Source organism: Condylura cristata, unplaced genomic scaffold (assembly GCF_000260355.1).
Source record: "Condylura cristata isolate star-nosed mole 26May11 unplaced genomic scaffold, ConCri1.0 scaffold00016, whole genome shotgun sequence".
Classification (NCBI taxonomy): Eukaryota; Metazoa; Chordata; class Mammalia; order Eulipotyphla; family Talpidae; genus Condylura; species Condylura cristata.
The window spans coordinates 8,469,056-8,490,360 of record NW_004567117.1 but is presented as its reverse complement, the minus strand read 5'-3'; the positions used below and the strand labels follow the sequence as shown (position 1 = coordinate 8,490,360).

Below are 21,305 nucleotides of genomic sequence, written 5' to 3'. Positions count from 1 at the left end.
GAGATCCATATGGCGCGGCAGACCTCTCCTGGCCCACTAGCTGTTCCTCTCAGCATTCTACTTCATCGATCTGCCTGTTCTGCTCCCCACTCTATCCCTGGTGAATCCTCTCACCCTCCGCATCTCTGGCCTGTACCCCAGTTCTGTACAAATAAATAAATAAATAAATAAATCTTTTTTTTTTTTTTAAAGAGTAAGTTCTAGACATTTATATAACAGAAATGCTTCCTTTCAAGTGACAGAAGAGACAAGATATGCGAGGTAGGGAACTAAAAACCTCCATATGAAGCCTGCCATTTGTAAGCAAAAATTTCCTTAAATATCATTTCCCCCTTTGGTTTGGAAAGAATATGGTGTGTGAAGTAAAACGCCAACAAAAAAGGGCCCTTCCTGGTGGCACAAAGAGTTAGGACACAGCACTGCTAGCTGTAGCCACTTCAGTGCGAGTTCGATCCCTGGCCCAGGAGGTGACCCTCATGGTGCAGCAGACCTCTCCTGTCTTGCTCGCTGCTCCCCTCAGCAGTGTACTTCATTGATCTACCTGTTCTGCTCCCCACTCTGTCTCTGGTGAATCCTCTCACTGCCCCTGTACTCTGGCCTGTACCCCAGTTCTGTATGCATAAATAAATAAATCTTTCAAAAAAAAAAAAAAGCTAACAAGAGACAATAGGCACATAGACAATGCCTAATAGTAAGGTTATCTTCAGGGTCAGCAGCAGTCAGTACTCCTGTTAGTATCCATTCGCTGTGGGCACCTCTCCCTCTCCCTGTCAATCTCTGAAACAGCTGACTGGATTGCTGGCTTATGGGCAGGTGCTAGGAAGCTCTGGGTCTTTCTGTCCCAATTCCTCCCAGGTCCTTGTCCCAGCAGCTTCCCTCTAAGACCACATGTCCTCCACTGCCCACTGCTCCTATTCCCACAGATTTCAATAGGCCTAGGAAGCATTAACTCCCTTTTGTGTTACTTCAGATCTAAGGGAGGGGGTATTACTCCCCACTGTGTTCATTTTTGGGCAACTCAACCTCCCTGGTTGCATTTTCTAAAGTCTTCCTGCTGGTCTGTAAATAGACACCACCCCCCACACTTTTTTAAAAAAAGTTTTATTTATGCATACAGAACTGGGGTACAGGCCAGAGGTGCAGGGGCGGTGAGAGGATTCACCAGAGACAGAGTGGGGAGCAGAACAGGCAGATCGATGCAGTACACTGCTGAGGGGAGCAGCGGGCAGGTCAGGAGAGGTCTGCCGCGCCATGTGGTCACCTCCAGGACAGGGATCGAACTCATGCTGAAGTGGCTTTAGCTTTTTAGTGCTGTGCTTTAACCCCCTGCAGCACCAGGGAGGGCCCAAAATCCCCCCTTTTAATTCTCATTTTAACCCTTTGAAGTGAGGTCTTTTCCCATGGGATTCTAACTGATACAGTGAAACAAAAAATACCTTGATAATGAGCTATGATTTCTTGCAAAAAGCTAGACTATTGCTACTATGTGGAGAAGAACAGACCATTTATTGGTTATAAATCCCAAAGTAGACGCAGAAGTTCTAGGGGAAAAAAATCTGAAGAAGTGAGTCAAAATTGACTAATAATACTAATCATGCACTTTTATTATCTCCTGAGCCACCTGCTGCTAAATTATATAATTTAGACAGATTTCAGAAATGTTCAAAATGAAATCTGAACTCTTCAAAAATGATTTATTAAAATTTAAGTAGACTAAACCCACAATTCAGAGTGTAGCACATTTAATTTCTATTATTCTAAAAGTAAAATTGATTTGTTGCTTGAACAGTAGAAAATCCACTGCACATTAAGAAGGCATTGGAACTCAGAATGCCTTTTTAAGTCTTGTTCTGAGTCTAACATGAAAATGTTCATCTTATATCATACATGTAACATTTTCTATAGTCATTGTTCATAATTGTATGCCATTAAAATAGACCAAAATGTGTGGAAATTAGCAAAGGTTTTAGTATCTATTTTTCTTTAGTTTTGACCTTATTCTTTTTGTAGGTAGTGTGTGACATTATGGATTCATTAGAACACTCCTATTGATTAGGAATTCAACTCAGTTGAATTGAATTAAGGATGTCCCTGAGATTACTACCAATTTAAAAGGGCTCTGAGTAAAGTATATCTTCCAAGAAATTATGATGCAAATGTATATGATATATATATAAAGTCAGAAAAGGAAGATTAAATAAACTGTATTGTTTCCACTATTGCATCCTGGGTTGATCATTTTAGAGGGCCTTTCCAAGTCCCGTGAGATCTTTGTGTTAACAGCACTGCCCCCTAGTGTCCCATGGCTTAGTTGCAATGTGAGAAAAGAAAATTCTAAAATTTATTTTCAATAAATGTACTGTATTTATCAGAGTATTGACATGTGTTCATGTGAGACAGCTTCCTGAGGGCTGGTTACAAATTACATAATAGGCATAGTAAACTCACATAAACTTTTTCCACAAATTAATAATAATAGAAGTAAAATTTGTAATATAAAATTTCTAATTTAATGAACTGAGAGACAAATTACATACTATTATTTTGTGCATATTATTTTAGATGTGTGAGATATTTAAGAGTAAAACTGAAGTCTGAGCAAACTTAATATTTAGCTTTTAAGATTCCTGACATAACACATTTATATTATCTCTAGTGGATTCTTCTTATTCAAATTAGCAGCAAAGGATTTTTTTAAAAAATTCTATGTCCTATTTCCATGTCAAATACTCAGATTTAATGACATGAGGGTAATTACTCACTTGCTTTATCCACGGTACACTCACCTAGAAGTCTCAAATATCAACACTATCTGTAACAATTATTAAAGAAATGGTTTAAGATTCTTTGCAGTTGTTTTTCCCCTCTTATTCCACTAGGATGAATAGTCAAATCACTATTTTAAAGTTGCTTGGAAGACTCCATTTAGTGTTGCTATGCCATCTACTGGTTACACTGGCTCAACTGTCCCCTTTTGCTTTTTAGTCCAGATTTAATTTTGTTTTATAATTATGTAAGCTGTTGTAGTAGGATTCCAACTTAAATCTAAAATCCAAATCTGTTGTCTCATTCCCTTTGTCTCATTACCTTTCTCAATTATTAGGTAAGATTTTAAATGCTGTGATTTATCCTTCTATTACTATTATTAATAAGATATACTTAAATAAATATAAAAGATTAATACACAAATTATTTTTATCTCCCTTCTACTTTATTAGAAATATAGTAGCATAGGGCCCTCCCTGGTGGCGCAGTGGGTTAAAGCACAGCACTAAGAAGTTAAAGCCACTTCAGCATGAGTTCGATCCCCGCCTGCCCCGGAGGTGACCACATGGCGCAGCAGACCTCTCCTGACCCGCCCACTGCTCCCCTCAGCAGTGTACTTTGTCAGTCAGCCTGTTCTGCTCCCCATTCTCTCTCTGGTGAATCCTCTCACTGTTCCCGTACTCTAACCTGTACCCCAGTTCTGTATGCATAAAGAAATAAATCTTAAAAGAAAAAGAAAAATAGTAGCATTTTTAGACTTTTCTACACTTGAAATAATCATATACATACATGCACACATATACACACATATATTATTCCAATTAGAAAAATTGTATATATTTTAGGCCTGTTACCTAAGCCTCTCGCTTTCTCCCCTCCAATATCTGTATCTTTTATTTATTTTTAAAACATTTATTATTTTTTCTTTTACTCAAGGCATTTTTCTGGTGTTTCATCTTATCTAGCCTAAAATGTTGAAACAAGTCTTTTTATTTATCTCTAATATTTTCCTAAAGGCTATGGATTCCCTTTTAAGTTTTTGTTTTTCTAATTACCTTCTTTTTGTCTTTCCCCCCTAAATATAGATTATGCTAGAGTTTGTATCAAAGTCTGCATCTTTTTTCTTTCAATTTGGTTTTTAATTTGGCTCGAAATATTAGATTATAAATGTCTAACTTTGTCTGTCTTGGTATGCTTTTACTTTCAGAACAGACAATTTTGTAGATCTCAGTTCACTTTCCTTATGAAACTCTGACAGCTACTTTTGTCTTTACTAATTTGCAACCAACTTAATTTTTCTGTACACTTAGAAGGGAAGGGTAGCCCAGGGGCGCTTCCTAGCAGTGTTTACAAATATGGCCTTACCGTCTGACATCTGCTGGCTCTTCCCCCTCACCCACTTTGTTCTGGATCTTCCGTTTTCTGCTTAATTTGGATTCCATTTCCAGCAGTTTTTCCTCAGCGTGAGACTTTGTCTTAGAGGGGCCACCTGGCAGGGACTGTCTTTTTTTTTTTTTTTTTTTTTCAAATAATATGGTAGGGACTGTCTTTTAAGAGTACATGGTACCCAAGCTGCTGCAACATAATCTGATTTACCAGGGATTTTTCTTTCTTTTTTTTTCTTTTGCATTCATGCAAAATTGGAGCCAGTTCACCCCTTACTCAGAGCCAAGTTGACTCTGGCTTCTTAGAACCCTCAGAAGCACTTCTACCTTTTTTCTTGCTTCATCTAGCGCATCTGCTGAATCTATGCAGATCTCCATATCACTAATAATTTATTCCAACTTGGGGATTTATTCCAATGTCTGGGGTTCGTTGTCATCTGTTTCCCGCTGCTTTTGTATAGATGTAGTCAGCCCTTGCATCCTAGTTTCTCTGTTTTTATGGGTGGATTTAAGGCACTCAAAAATGTATACCACCTTGCTCCCACTTTCAGACTACGTTAAAATAGTCCAACTTTAGTCTTTTTTGTACTTTGTTAGTAAGCACAGATATGCTTTTCTGTGTTAGAATATTTTATTGATGTACTATTTTGTTTATTGCCTTTGTTATATTGATAACTAAACAATGGTCGGAATAATGACCATCTCACAGCTCAGGGTTTTGTTGATGCCTCTTCACACTGCCAGGCATCTGGCTTGCTCCCTCCTTTGTGTTGTGTGAAAAATCTGCTTGTTTTGCTGTCTTCAGTGTCTGGAGGCTCATTATTGAGGCCAGTGGAAGAGGGATTGACTTCTGCAGTGTTCCTGATTCGAGCTGGCAATCACGGGACAATCCCTATTATCTAGTCTGCCTTTCCTCCCTCAAAGAGTTGTTAGCACTGGTTCTTCATTGGGGTGGGAGAGTTTTAGAGTTAGAGAAGTCTAATGGGAACACAGGAAAATGAGGGAATACACTGGAAGGTAATGGTTGTTTGATAAAAGCTTCCCTGGTGACTCCAGCAGACCCCTAATAGGTGTGTATGTGAACACAATGCTCTTGGTGAAAGAGCTAGAGAATCTGCAGATTGGTGGCCCTGGATCCAGACTACTTGGGCAGCCTTGGGCAGAGAAATGGGAAGAGGATGATGGGGAATCAAAAGATGGGAGAGAAGAAAAAAGAAGATACTGGCCCAAGGATCAAATTTCTTTTGTGACTTTTCTTCTACTTTAGGTAGTTTAATATCTGAAGCAGATTTCAATGCTCCAAGGCATTGAATGGTACTTAATGTTGAGCTTAGGTACTCTTTTCCCTCTAAGTAAAAAACAAAATCTTACAGGTAGATATTGATTCACACAGACATTTAATGGGAAAATGTGAAAGAAGTGGCCCTTTATGTCAAAGTGTTTCCATCAAAGACAAGCTAATGATAAAAATCTGTTGTGTCTTAACAGAGGAAGAACACAGGAATGCAGGGGGCTGGGAGAGGAGTATCACGGGTAGGAAGAACATTCGTAAGAGAACAGGGCGCAGAAAGCAGACACTTGAAAGTGACATTAGCTTTGCCAATTTCACACATATGTTCATGGGTTGCATGCAAAGGGGGCTGTGGGCGTTATTAATGGTTTGTGTGGTTCAGGACTGGCTCTGCCTAGAGGGAAGATCTTGCAGAATTTGGTAATGGGGTTTGAAGGGAAAATTCAAAGAATTTGATAGGTTGACAGTAGTACTGGTGAATGATTTAAGTGAACTATAACATAGAATATTCGGGATAAATATGGAGGCATCCACAGAAACTATATTTCTCAGGTCATGAACTAAATGAACTTTAGTGGTTCATATATAAGTAAGTAGACATTTCTTTGAACAAGCCCACTGTCTTGTTGACTTTAGAGATGGAGTAGATTTGTATTTCTGAGTTGTTAATGGCTTCTGTTCCAGATACTGTTTCTTCCATAATTAAAGGACCATTGGCCTTAAGGTGGCACTTTTTGTGGTATTAATATTTTTCCAGTTTTATTGAGAAACAGCTATATAAAATTAAGGCATGTATCATGATGGGCTTATTTGCATATATTCTCAAAAAATTACCCCAATAGGTTTAACTAACATCCATCTCTCATAAAGATACCATGAAAAGCAAATTTTCCTATTTACCACCCAACAGTGTCAGCTGCTCATCACTGTACCAGTGTGCTGCTCATCACTGGAAGTTTGTACCTCTTGACCACTTTCCTCCATTTTCCCTTCTTTCCTCATTCCCACTTTGGTAACTGATCTGTTTTACTATGAGTTTAGGTTTTTTTAGGGGGTCAGTATTTTATGGATCCCTTTTTTGTTCTGTTTCCTGCATATTATGGGGAAAGAAGGTAGATTAAAAACTTATAAGCTAGGGCCGGCCTGGTGGTGCAGGAGGTTGCCTCAGCACTATCAAGCTCTTGGCAACTGCAGCTCGAGTTCGATCCCTGTTCAGGGAGCTGACCCACATGGAGCAGCAGACCTCTCCTGTCTCACTCACTGCTCCCCTCAGCAGTGAATTTCAGTCAATCCACCTGTTCTGTTCCCCACTCTGTCTCAGATGAAGCATCTCACCCTCTGTACCTCAGGTCTCCACTCCAGCTTTTGTATGCATAAATAAATAAAATAAGTCTTTAAAGTTAAAGAAACCTTAAAAGCTAGAAGAAATTCCCTCCTTCTCAGTAGTCTTTCCCCCTTCTTTGACATGTTCATTAACCTATTCTTCACCCAGGTATTACCAGTTTCTAGTCCAGTCCTCAATAAATGTCCTGCTCTGTTTTTAGCCCTATTAACTTCACCACACAGTATACAAAGGCGTGCATGTTAGATTTTTATCTTTCACTAAGATAACTGGTAACATCACTAAGAATCTGTGAATAAGGGAGAAAGTTTTTAAAGTTAAAATGTTTGCATTGAGATGGGAGAAAGAGAAGACAATACTGACTTCTGATTGTGCACCTTTCCCCTGAAGCACTTCTTTGTAAACTATGATTCAAATAATGTCATTTAGGCAGTGGGAGATTTTACTTGAACAGTTTCTTTGGGCCATACTTGCCTTCAGGTGTGAGTGTGGACATGTGTGCTTGTGAGTATGCGTGATGTGCTGAACCAGAGAGGCATAGTGCTCTTGCTTTGAAACCTAGATCTAAGGTCCCCAAAACCTTGAGATTCTCTGTTTTAATTTATGATACATGTGGACATGGGCTCCCTTCTTCCCACATTGCTTCTTCACCAAGACTTACTGTTCTCTGCGTCTTTGTCATCCAATCAGGAATTCTCTGGAGCAGACAGCAGACCCTCTTGTGGCATTCAGTGGATCCCAGAATAGATTCAGTCTGTTAGAAGTATAATGCAGATTTTAGTGTCCTTGTCACCTAAAAATGAGTTGGGGGTGGGGGTAATGGAAACTTAGAAGCCCTATGATCTTTCTTAGACTAGAGAGAGACTTGTCAAAGAGTTGAACCTCTAGTATCATGTCTATTTACTTGAGCTTCAGACGGAACAAGTCTAAAAGTGAATTCCCATTTTTTTCTGTAAACATTTGTTTTCTGAATTTTTTGGTGATGCCACATTCTATAATCACCAATCTTCCAGATATTTTTTTCACATATTTTCTTGATTTAATTATTCATTCAACAAATATTCAGTTTTTATAATGTATTAGTCATGGATTGGGTACCGGGTTGGAGGCGGGGGTGTGGATGTCATTGTGTCCTCAGGAGTTTGTGATTCAGTATACAGACTAACACTCCTTCCCTCTACCCTCCATGCCGTCGTGACTGTCAGTGCTCTTCTGCCTTTTAGTTCTTCCTTTGATTCCCCACTTAGCCACACAGACCAGGATTCTGCTTTCCTGAATGCTGGTCTACAAAAATCATCTGCTCACTGGCATCAGGCAGCCTCACACTTAAAGCCTCTGCAGTCTGTTCCCTTCCTCTGACCTGCTCCAGTATCCTCCACCCTGACTATGCATCAAGACCCACTGGTAATTCTGTCTAGTGTTTGTTCTTAGCACAGATGTCCAGGAACCCACCTGTAGGGCAGGTGGTTCGAAACCATTCGCTTGAGGTTTCTGATGTGTAGTCAGGTTTGAAAAGACTGATGCATTTATTTCTCTTTTTACCACATTAACCTTAGTTTACAACACAACAGATGTATAGGCATCTGGTGCACAATTTCTCTTCTCAGCCTCTGTTCATATGCCATCATGCACACCACCAAATATCCAGTCACAATCTACCACTAAACAGGTGGCCTCCTCTAGCCAACCCCTCCCCTTTTTCTCCTATGGTAAACAATATTCTGTTACAGTCTAAGGATTTGTTTTTTTTATGTTTGTTCATTTGCTTTATTTTAATATTCCACAATCGGTGAAATCAGATGGGCCTATTCTTTCTGATTTATTTTATTTGATGAAAAGAGCTCCTCTCTGAGGATACTTCAGGCATATGTTGCTGTAATTTCAGTATGTTCCGGGGAGGAGGTGAGGTCAGGATCCACCCATCTCATAATCTTGGATGGAATATTCCCTGTTTTCTTTCTACTATGAAATGCAGGTGCTTGCAATGCACAATTCTATACAAAAAACATAAAATAATTGCATTGTAATAGACCTTGTTCAGAAATAAATGGAATAACATGTTTCAGCACAGCACGTGGTTGATGCAATGCACTCAGTATAAGAACAATCATGGGAACACACATTTTTTATTATAATGCTAGATACTCTGTGTTTGTGCATTGGCTTGCAGTCCATCACTACAAGGCATCTTATCTCCAAGACTTACATATACTTATTGCCTAATGGATTGTAGTCAACATTCACTTAGAAAATAATTTTGAAGAATTCAGTTACAGTTCTCCCTTTTTTTTTTGCTGCTTCTTTCTGACAGTGATAAGCTAAAAACCCAAATTTGGTAATTTGACTATTGACTTGCTTAATTATCGCGTAAATCGTTATCATGACAGGTCCTGCTGGGATTTCCTATACTGGGCTACTCCACCCATTAGCCTTTCAGTAGAAGTTTTTTTTTTCCTTTTTAAATGAATACAGTTTTTTTTTAACTTTTTGATATATATTGCTGAAATTAAACTGGGACTTTACATGTAGTAACTGAGGGAAGCAAGTCAGTTAGGAACAGTGATAGAGAATCGGTTCCTGTCTCTAGGGAGTGCCTCAAAGTTGACTTGCCTTTATCGTTGTCACCAAAGTCATTGGGTCCTGGGCCCTCGCTGGTGGCACAATGAAGCTAACTGCAGTCACCTGTACTTTGATCCCCCATCAGGGAGATGACCCACATGGCGAGTCAGACCTCTCCTGTATTTCATCAGTCTGCCTGTTCTGTTCCCCACTCTGTCTCTGGTGAATCCTCTCACCCCCTGCACCTCTGGCCTGTACTCCAGTTTTTGAATGCATAAATGAATAAATCTTTTTTTTTTAAAGATTTATTTATTTATTCGTACAGAACTGGGGTACAGGCCAGAGATGCGGAGGGTGAGAGGATTCACCAGAGACAGAGTGGGGAACAGAACAGGTAGACTGATGAAATACACTGCAGGTCAGGAGAGGTCTGCCACACCATGTGAATCTCCTCCAGAGCAGGTGGGGTTCGAACTCATGCTGAAGTGGCTTTAGCTTCTTTGTGCTGTGCTTTAACCCACTGCGCCACCACGGAGGGCCATAAATGAATAAATCTTTAAAAAAAAAAAAAAAGACTCTGAGTCCTATGTTGTCACATCTCTTAATTTTCAAAAAAAAAAGAGATTCTTCTTTTTTCATTTAATTTCTCTCTCAATATTGAAATGATAAAAACAAATTTATACTCAGAAAACAGCAAACAAAACACACGTGTCAATTCTGAACTCAGTTACCAACATGGGATCTCTGAAGTGTAGTATGATGTAATCCTAACACTTGTAAGGTGATTGAAAAATATAAGTACTTCATATATGGTCAAATTTTGAATATAACTATTAAATTTATGAATTGTTTAATGATTGTGCAATTTAAATTTAAGCTGAGATCTAGTTTAAATTATCAAAAATTCTGATTGGAAAACTTTGCTGAAAAATTATGAATGATTATTCCTTACTATTATGTATTGTTTTTATAGATATTCCCTGAATCCATGAACTTTGACAGAACAATAACAAAGTGGCATACCCAGTTACTCTGGAAAATGAAAATATAAATTTGTCTTCACAAAAATTACACATCTACCTACGTTTTTGCAAACGTAATTAAACAAAAAATACTTATCTTGACAAGGTATTAACATATTAGTATTTTTAAGTCCAATCAGCAAAAGAGTTTACCACAGACTCTATATAGAAAGCTCTAATGTCTTTCCTCATGCTTTCTTTTTTTTAAATCAAGTTTCTCAAATACAGGTACAGCTGTTGGATATCAATAGCTTCTGAAGATATAACACATCTGCCCAAAAATGAAAATCATTTTTCATACCTAGCATTTTCCAGCTTTCTGAATTGTTTATGAATTCTCTATTGAAAGTGTTTTATTCTTACTCTGGGAAAGGCAGACAAACCAAAATCAGTGATGGAGGAAAAGAACGGTCACAATGTCTATAAATTACCATATGCTTTTTATTCAGCTGGTAGAGGTGCTCAACATGCTGCTTTTTTGTTTCTGTTTTACTTTTCTGATCTTTAAGTCAATGTGCAAAATGGGAACCGGGGTTATTGCAGGGCAGGAGCAGAGACACAGACACAGATGAGCCTCATTATAGGAAAGAGGAAGGGAGTGATATCCACCAATTCTTTTTCAACTTCATTAGGCTCCAAACTCCTCTTGACTTCTGACCCCCTCCATGAACAGAATGGATGCAAAGGACCAGGTCACTGATTTACTGTCTGGCCTTTAGTATTCTTTAATGAATAGATTAATCAAGTGTTCTTTAAGATCCATTATTTCTCTGTGCATAATAACCAGGCCAGGAGCAAAAATTGCCCTGCCATCACGTTTACTCCTTCATCCAATCACTCACTTTTTCATTCCTTTCACAACAAATGACAAAATGAGACATCCTGGTAACCTATTTGACATTGAGGATAAGGGTAAATGGTAAGGTGGGGTACGCTCCCTTGTGGTGTAGTAGAGGTCATAGATAATAACACACAATGGCAGAATAGTACAAGGTATTACCTAGTACTTCATATATGGTCAAATTTTGAATATAACTATTAAATTTATGAATTGCTTAGTGATTGTGCAATTTAAATTTACGCTGAGATCTAGTTTAAATTATCAAAAATTCTGATTGGAAAACTGCTGAAAAATTATGAATGATTATTCCTTACTATTATGTAGGTTTTTATAGATATTTTGCTCCTTCTGTTTGCACCTTTCTTTCCTTCCTCTCCTCACCATAGTGGAAACAGGAAATTTCAGTATAATAACAAATGGAAGTGATACTGCAAGTATGATTAATATTTTCATGATAGAGATGGGTTTGTCTTATAGTTATTATAATTGAAAATATGACAATTGGGGGGTGTAAACTGATAAGTCATACTAGAGAGTATCAGGCTGGGTTTTATGTAATAGAAAAGCCCAGATAATGGGGGCTTGAACAGAAAGATGAAGCTCTCAAGAAAGGTCAGCAGAGTTCTGTAATTTTGAGTTGATACCTTGGTTCTTTTGGTCAGTGTCTCTAGTGAGTACTGTGTTTATGCTCTTCCTTGCTAGAACTACACGCTCAGCTTAACGTACCAGAACAGTCATCAGACAAGGTCGGAAGGAGGAAGGAAGAATGATCAAGGGGTCAATCTCCCAACGGAATCTGTTCTTTTGAAGAACCGTATAAAGGCCTACACTACCCTTTTTAAAATACCCTATTTAAGTGGTCACACATTAGTGCACTACAGGTTGGGAAATGTATTCTTTGAACTACTTACTTTATGTATGAGTTTACTCTTGCACATTAGTGTACTACTATTAGTGTACATAAAACTGGGATTCTGACACTAAGAAAGCTGGGAAGATTTTATTGGGAAACAACTATAAGTCTACACTCTACAAAATAGGAAAATGCTACATGTGCCTTAAGAATTAAGGTACCCTTCATCCATGTCAATATATACATAAGAGTGTTATGCTCAAATGAGATTGTTATGTGAAATTCTGGAAAACTCTGGTTGATAGCAAAGCAGGGAAATATCTAACTGCTGTGGTTGTTCTCTGATCAGGTTGGTGATTGTTGAGGGACGGGATGGCTGTCATTTCCTCAACAAGACAATGGTGAAGCTGCAGTAAGATTCTTTCTTTCATGAATGATATCTCTATCACATATGCTATTTTTTGATAAAGTTTTACCCACAGTACAACTTTTTTCAAATTACTGAAGCCTCTCAAACCCTTACACTCATGTATCAATTAAACTCATGTCATATTTGCAATTTTTGTTGTTATTTCAACAATTTTTACAGCATTGCCATCATGAATAGTGGCCATTTCAAGTTGCTCATCCACAAGAAGCAATTCCTCATTGTTTAAATTTTATGATGAAATTGCAGTAAACTGTCTAATATTTTATGCTCCCTTTCTAGTTCTAGTTCTCTTGTGATTCCCACCACATCTGCAGTTACCTCCTCCAGTGAAATCTTGAACCCTTCAATGTCACTATGAGGATATCCCTGTTAATGTTGACGTTTTGACCTTTTCCCATGAATCACAAATGTTCTTAATGGAATTAAGGATGAAGAATTATTTCCAGAAGATTTTCAATTGATTTTACCCAGATTCATCAGAGAAATTACTATGGATGTCAGGAATAGCACTATGAAATGTATGTTTCAATAGTAAGATTTGAAAATCCACATGGACTTCTGATATATGAGCAGCAAAATGAATGTTGTTAGCAGACATGAACACATCAATCTCCCTGTTTATGTCTATTAGAGCTCTTGAGTGACCAGGTCTACTGTCAATGAGCACTCATGTTTTGAGAGGCATCTTTTCTTCTGAGCAGTAGCTGTCAATAATGGGCTTAAAATATACAGGGAGCCGGGTCCTCCCCGGTGGCGCAGCAGGTTAAAGCACAGCACTAAGAAGCTTAAGCCACTTCAGCAAGATTTCGATCCCTGCCTGCCTCGGAGGAGATCCACATGGCACAACAGATCTCTTCCGACCTGCCCGCTGCTCCCCTCAGCAGTGTACTTCGTCAATCTGCTTGTTCTGCTCCCCACTCTGTCCCTAGTAAATCCTCTCACCCTCCACATCTCTGGCCTGTACCCCAGTTCTGTATGAATAAATCTTAAAAAAAAAAATGCAGTGAGCCATGTTGTCATCCCAGCTTTATTGTTGCATTTGTGGGGCCAGGCAGAATAGATTCAGCATGATTTTTTAAAAAATAATATAATAGTTTATTTTTACATCATTTTGTGCATTTTCAGCATAATTTTTAAGGGTCCTAGGATTATTGGAATGGCAGATGAGTGCTGACTTCAACAGCAAGTCACCACTGCATTAGCCCCTAATAAGCATGTCAGCCTGTCTGTGAAGTCAGGCATTGACTCCTGACTATCTATGATGGTATTTTCTTTCTTTCTTTTAAGATTTTTGTTTATTTTTATGCATATAGACCTGGGGTACAGACTAGAGGTGTGTGTGTGGGGGGGGGTGAGAGGATTCACCAGAGACAGCGTAGGGAGCAGAAGAGGCAGATATACTCAAATAACCTACTGAGGGGAGCAGTGGGTGAGTCAGGAGAGGTCTGCCACACCATGTGGGTCACCCCCTAGACTGGGATCAAACTCATATTCAGTGGCTGTGGATAGCTTCATCGGGCTGTGCTTCAACCTGCTGTACCACCAGGGAGGGCCCTATGATGGTGTTTTCTTACGAGATAAGGTTGTTTCATCTACATTGAAAATCTACCCTTTACTGTAGCCACTTTCAACTCTCTTTGCTAGATCTAGATAACCTGCTGCATCTTATGTATCACCACTTACTGCTTCACCTTGCACTTTTATATTATGGAGATGGCTTCTTTTCCTAAACCTAATGACTTAACCTCTGCTAATTGCAGCTCTTCTTCTGTAGCTTCCTTATCTATCTCAGTCTTCACAGAACTAAACAGAGTTAGAACCTTGTTCTGTGTTAGACTTTGGTTAAAGGGAATGTGTGGCTAGCTTGCCTGTCTATCCAAACCATTGAACTTTCTCCACGTCAGCAATAAGACTGTTTTGCTGTATTATCACTCATGTGTTCAGTGGAGTAGCACTTTTAATTTCCTTCAAGATTATTCCCCTTGCATTCACAACTTGGTAGTTTGTTGCAGGTAACTTAGACTTGCTATTGTCTTGGTTCTTGACATGCTTTCTTTAATAGCTTCATAATCTCTAGTTTTTACTTTAGAACAGGAGATAAAGGACTTTTTCTTACACTCGAACATTTAGGGGCTACAGTAGGGCCATTGATTTCAATACTGTGCCTAAGGGAATGGGGAGGCCTGAAGTGAGGAAGAAAAATGGGGGAATGACTGGTAGGAGGATATACATTGATCCATTAAGTGTCACCTTGTATAAGCCTATCCCCAAAGCAATTGCAATAACAGCATCAACAGATCATAAGAGATAAAATAATAATTAACAATTTTCAAATATTGCCAGCATTACCAATATATGACAGAAACACACAGAAAGAACACACACTGTTCGAGAAGTGATACCTATAGGCTTGCCCAATGCAGGGTGCCACAAACCCTTAATTTGGAAAAAAACAAAACCTGTTAGCTGGAATAAGGCAGATCTCAATAAAATGAGAAATGCCACTATTAATTAATTCAACCTTAGTTATCTTTTTCAATGCTGTCATCTTTTCTAGATATTGCTTTTCAGCCTGCCTGATTCTTCTCTCTGGAATGGAGGTGGAGATATTGCTATTTTATACATGAAATACAGGAATCATGGCACATGAATCTTATTTATTAATTAGCTCATTCATCAAACATCTACTGAGTATTGATTGTAGTAAAGGCCTTCTGCTAGTAATAAGACGCAAAGATGAAAAAAAAATCCTTGCATCAAAGACTGCTCCATCTAGTAGTGATGTCAAGTATGTAAGTTGACTGCATTTTCCTAGTGCCAAACAAAGAAGAGAGCATGGAGGAGAGACAGGCAAAGGGGAACACGATGCTTGTCTGGAGGAGAGAAATCTTCATAGAACAACTTTTGCTTGATGTAGAGAAAAGGCTGTTTAAAAACAGCTCTGGAAAAGGTAGGATAAATGAAACAGTCAGAAAATAGTAAGATACATTGTAAGTTGTGATGGGAAAGAGTACATTAATAACAATCTTCAAACTTCTCAGAGCAAGCAGAGACCATGAAGCACAAACAATTCCAAAGCCAACTGACACACCTATACCACATTTAATTTCTATTTTGGTTTCTCAACTCCCCACACCCAGTAAAATTGCTGACTGTCAAAATTTCCTTTGGAACCTGCTTCTCCTTCCACTGCATGGACGTGCCTCAAGACAAGCCCGATTGCTTTACATAATTACATGAATCTAAGTGCTTCCAGCCTTTCCTTCCAGCCCACTTCTCCTACCCTCTTCCATATCTTCCACTCACACAAAAGCCTGTATATTCTGAAATGCCCATCTACCTATTTTATTCTCTTCTTTACAAAGCAAATTCTTCAGTAGATGTCCATAGCCCCAAGCAAAGTTCAAACTCCTTGGCACAGCCCTGAAGGTTCTCATTACCTCTGCCCACTTTCCAGCCTCCATGCTGTCCTAACCTCAGACAAACAACTCTCCAGCTGCTGTGAAGTCATGGCTATGGACTCAGCCTGGAGACAGAGCTGGGGTTGGGAGGGACTCATCACTTTGCAGGTTCCACTGATTGCAATGTACACATTGCACACCAAGGGTGTCTGGGAATGCAGTCTAACTGTGGCAGGGAAAAAGGCCAAAGCTTACCCTCCTTTTCTTCTTACAAAACATCTGAATTTGTTTCATGGGGCACATTCTAGGTTTTCAACTTGAATCTGTGTACCCCAGATTGCAATTCTTTGATCCCAAATAAACACACTTAGATTTTTTATTCTCTCCCAAATTTTCAGGTTAACAGGATGACAACATATTTAAGAGAGGCTAATAGACATAAAATTTGCATGTAAAGAACAATTAATATTTACTGAATGAATTAATATTGGTTATTAGGAAGAATGACAAACAACAAATTTAAACTTCATCAGCAGAGATTTCAATGGGGCTAAAGAAAAATACAGAATTACAACAAACCATTTAGAGATCAGAAGTTCCAATCCAGGTTTCTGTATAATATCATTTGATATAATTATTAAAATTACTCAAATTTATTAAATATATTTTAATAACTTATTAAACCTGAAGGGAAAAGTAGAAGGAACCTTCCAAAAGAACTTCTAATTTGGGGAATCAACAAGTGATTCCCTCACTTGTAAAATGACTATTATTTAAGATTTTAATAGCAAGTTTCAGATCTTCAAAAAAGAAATAATTAGCCCATGTGAAGAAGAAGAAGTGAAAAACATTATTGATTGTATATTTCCAAAACGAACAACTCTTCTGTTTAGATCCCTTTCAACTGACATAACCATTATCTAAAGTTCTTTGTGGATGTCATTTCTGAGCTGGGTCTGCTCCACCTAAAGATGCCAGGATCCCTCTCCTAGGAGGGTTTGGACCCACCAAGCCAGCAATTTTAATCAAAAAGACAGTTTCTAGACATTATGCATTTCTGTTTTAGATGATGCCTTTTACTTTATCAACATCTACAATAAAAATCACATCAACAAGGGCCCTTCCTGATGGTGTATCGAGTAAAGCATAGCTTCATGAAGCTCACTGCAGCCGCTTTAGCATGAGTTCGATTCCCAGCCAGGGAGGTGACCCACATGGTGCGGCAGACCTCTCCTGACTCCCCGCTGCTCCCCTCAGCAGTGTCCTTTATCAATCAGTCTGCCTATTCTGCTTCCCACTCTGTCTCTGGTGAATCCTCTCACAGTCCCTGCACCTCTGGCCTGTATGCATGAATAAATAAATAAATAAATAAATAAATAAATAAATAAATAAATAAATAAATAAATATTCTGTATGCATGAATAAATAAATCTTTAAAAAATCACATCAATGAAACAAAACAAAAAGTAACAATTATAAACCAGAGAAATCCTGCAGGGAAGGGGAAGGGTGAGTAATAGGAAGAAGCAAGAAGAGCACAGGGACTGTGGTGATGGTGCACCAGTGAGTTGGGGGAGGAAATTCTGTGGGGTCTACACCTGAGGTGGGGAAGTGAACATTGTATTAAAATGAAAAAGAAAAAAAAATCAATTAGAAGCTTGCAATGAATCAGTGTTATTCATATGTTTATATGGTAATTTTAGAGGTGCTTTACTTCTCTTTGGTGGTCATCAACTTAAGTAGATTCTAACATTTAGCTTAGAAGCACTTCTATTCCTCAAGATTTAGCTGATTAAAGATGGAAAACATTTAAATATGTTTAAGCAAACTGACATTTATGAAGAAGTGTCTTTTCTTAAAATGTAAAACCCTTTTAATTTTAGTTGTATAAACATGTATTTTCTAGACAAATCTGTTTAACTATTTAACATATTTGGGAAAGAATATTCTGTGTATCTAGGATAAACATAATTTATTGGCAACTTCATGAATTAGACTTTTATATAGTTTACTTTAAAGAGTAGTAAGGTCGGCCCTCCCTGGTGGCGCAGCGGGTTAAAGCACTGCACTGAGAAGCTAAAGCCACTTCCGCATGAGTTCGATTCCCGCCTGCCCCGGAGGTGACCACATGGTGTGGCAGACCTCTCCTGACCTGCCCGCTGCTCCCCTCAGCAGTGTACTTCGTCGATCTGACTGTTCCGCTCCCCACTCTGTCTCTGGTGAAGCCTCTCACCGCCCCTGAGCCTCTGGCCTGTACCCCAGTTCTGTATGTACAAATAAATAAATCTTTAAAAAAAAAAAAAGAGTAGTAAGATCTTTTTCACCATATTTTACTCTAACTATGAAGTTTATTACTTCTAGCTTGCAGGGCTGACTATTTAGCCAATATCTACCTATGACAATGCGGAGAACCCAGGAAGAGAAACACAGGTTCACGCTAACCCACCCACTATGCATGTGTCTGGGTCTTCCCCAAAGCCTACCATTCTGACAGCAAATTACAAATCTTTTGCATATAGATTAACTCTTTTCTCCCTGCTAAAATGTTCCTAAGTAGAGCACTATTAAAACATGGGAGTAAAGAAGGGAGAAATATGTCTATTTCCTGCATTAGAGGAGAGAATTGCAAAATTTTACTTGATGCATGATTCAGCACCGAAAGTAATTCAAAATAATTAAAAAATTATCATGGAAGATTTAACATTTTTTATTGACTGACAGACACGAATGGAGGCATAAAATACATTTTTTTTTAAAAGTTAGGGATAAGAGTTAATATCAACATGACATAACATTGTAACTTCAATGCCTTTGTAGAAATGTTTTCTTTTTCTTTACTGTCAGTGTTGGGGTATAAGTCATCCTCTATCCCTCTGGGTTCATCTAGGCTGGTAAATAATCAAATAAGTATCAGACAGATTGAGAAATGAAAAAAACTAAAACCCATGTTTAGTAACTGCATGTATAACTCCTGTGTATATGGGAGAGCAGGCATGACTGAGAATGATGACCTCTGTGCTATCTTAAATAGGATAACATGAGAGGTTGGAGGAAGAAAGTGGAAATTCAGTTAGGGTGTTTAGTGGGAAAGGCTGAGGGAACAAAAGGTATGCAGATTTAGTTCTCTCTTCTCTGAGGAAAGGAAAACTAGAAGGGGTCGAGGAGCCCAACTCTTTAGGTTCTGGAAAGCAGGAGTCTACAGATGTTCAGTGAAGCTCACCATTGAGTAGCATGCTCAGAAACCCTCACAGGTGACAGGCAGAATGACAATGCCCAATAACCCTTCTAGACTATCGCTGTGTCTACTCAAGAGCATAAAGGGCTGATCTGGAACGGGGGCAATTTCTTAGGAACATGGACTTGAACTAGGAAGATGGTGGGATTTGACAGGAATAGTACAGATTAAGACCCACATGGTTGACTCTTGAGATGATAATCCAGGAGTGGAAAAGAAATCAAGAGCCAGCAGGTGGTGCTGCTGAGTCACCCACTGAAGGGACCAGGCAGAGGGAGCAGCATGAATATGGGGGAAATGGGATGAAGGTAAGAACCCTCCTGCCTTCTTGTGCATTGATATAAAGTATGAGTCGAGGTTATGTGGGATTTAGTATTGAATAAGACAAGTAAAGGGAGAATGATACTTTAAAAAGGACATCCGAGATCCTGGGTGTGTATAGGCAAACAGCTCACACTGCCAGTGTCAGGTGTGCACACTTTACAGCACACCCAGTCTTCACATGCTTCTCTCGCTGGAAATACACAGCAACTCACTGAGGTGAATACTGCTTTTACAGCCACTTTCTTGATGTAGCAACTGTTCATCATTATGGTGAAGCAACTTGTCTTGAGTCACATAATTGAGGGAAGTCTTAGTTCTCTGACATCAAAGGCCCTTTCACTTTACTTGAGGGACTAGGAGACTGCTGTTCTCAACAGAACACAAATATCAAACAAAAATTTCCTGACTTTAGATCTTTATTTTCTACGGTTGATATATTGCTCATGAATTCTCTTTACTCGTGGTGATTTTTTTTTTTTAATACAGAATGCTAATCTATCATGTACAGAGGACATTTCTTGATTCTTTACCCCATCACTAATGAGTTCTTCAAACCGATATTTTAAGTTGCCAAGTAAACCTATCAGAAACTGGTTATTTTGTTTTACATTACAATTTTTTCATTTAAATTTTGACTGGATTAAAAAAAAATCTTATTATGATCCAAAGAGTCATCTCTCCAAAATAGCCAAAAACAGCCCTAAGATATAAGGAATTCCAACTCTGCTGAGTCATTTTGGGCATTGAATCTACATGTCAACACAATGCCTGTCCCCCAAACTTCTGGCACAGACAATGTTTGGTCCAAAAACACTGCCAGCTCCATGTGGCTGCTGTAGTACTTCAGTTGATAAAAGGCCAGGGTGGATTGGTCTCAGCTTGATGCCTCCTGACATTTGCCATCCCACACACAGCCAGTTAGGTTGAGATTACTTTCAGAAGCGTGGAAGAGGCTTCTAAACTTTGAAAACCACTGTAGGGGATCGTGGGTGGCCTGTTGACTGAGAGGATCACACATAAGTCCTCAGTTCTTTCAATCTGAGGTGTTCAGGTTCTAACATGGAATTTTAAGCAGGAAGGAAAAAGAAGTTAAAAAATGCTACCTCAGGAAAATAGTGAAGCCAAATTTTTCTTTTTTAGCTAGAACAGATTCCGTGCTTTTCACAGTAAAATGCTTAAACCTTTGAACTTACTAACAGCCCTCCCTGGTGGAGCAGCGGGTTAAAGCACCACACTAAGAAGCCAAAGCCACTTCAGCATGGTTTGATCCCCGCCCCGGAGGTGATCCACATGGCGTGGCAGACCTCTCTTGGCCCGCCTGCTGCTCCCCTCAGCAGTGTACTTCATCAATCTGCTTGTTCTGTTCCCCACTCTGTCTCTGGTGAATCCTCTCACCACCTCTGACCTGTACCCCATTTCTGTATGCATAAATAATCTTTTTTTTTTTAAAGAACTTACTAACTAATAAATACTTAAGGGTTGGATGTTATCAGAGTTAAGAAAGTTACCAAAAGAGAACAATTGAAAGAATAAAATTTTCTGAGTCTATCACACCTTTTATGAGATGGAGTTCTGATTCTAAACAATCATTTCTTGTTGGAAGTTGCACTGAGATTTGGAAAAAGATTGGGAAAAGCCTGAGAGATCATACCACACTCTATTAACTAGACAATTATCCCTTTAGTCACATCGGATTTCTTATTTTGGATTCTTTGTTCATAATGTGACTTTCTGGTCACACACTCGGACTACTCAGTGAAAGTGCCTCCCAGATGATGAAAACCTTTACTTCAGTCATCGGCCTGAAATAGTTCACAATGTAAATGCATCAATTGGCATTCAGACTTGTGAGTCAT

The 21,305-nt window shown here is 38.8% G+C and overlaps 1 protein-coding gene across 1 annotated transcript in view; it reads right to left on the bottom strand.

Moving 5' to 3' along the window:
• The window catches only part of DLGAP1 (discs, large (Drosophila) homolog-associated protein 1), a 504,048-nt gene that overhangs the window by 390,887 nt on the left and 91,856 nt on the right, over positions 1-21,305 (bottom strand). Inside the window, exon 2 of the mRNA XM_012725915.1 lies at positions 7,446-7,538. The gene's annotated coding sequence lies outside the window, so the exon portion shown is untranslated. The remainder of the gene's footprint in view (positions 1-7,445; positions 7,539-21,305) is intronic.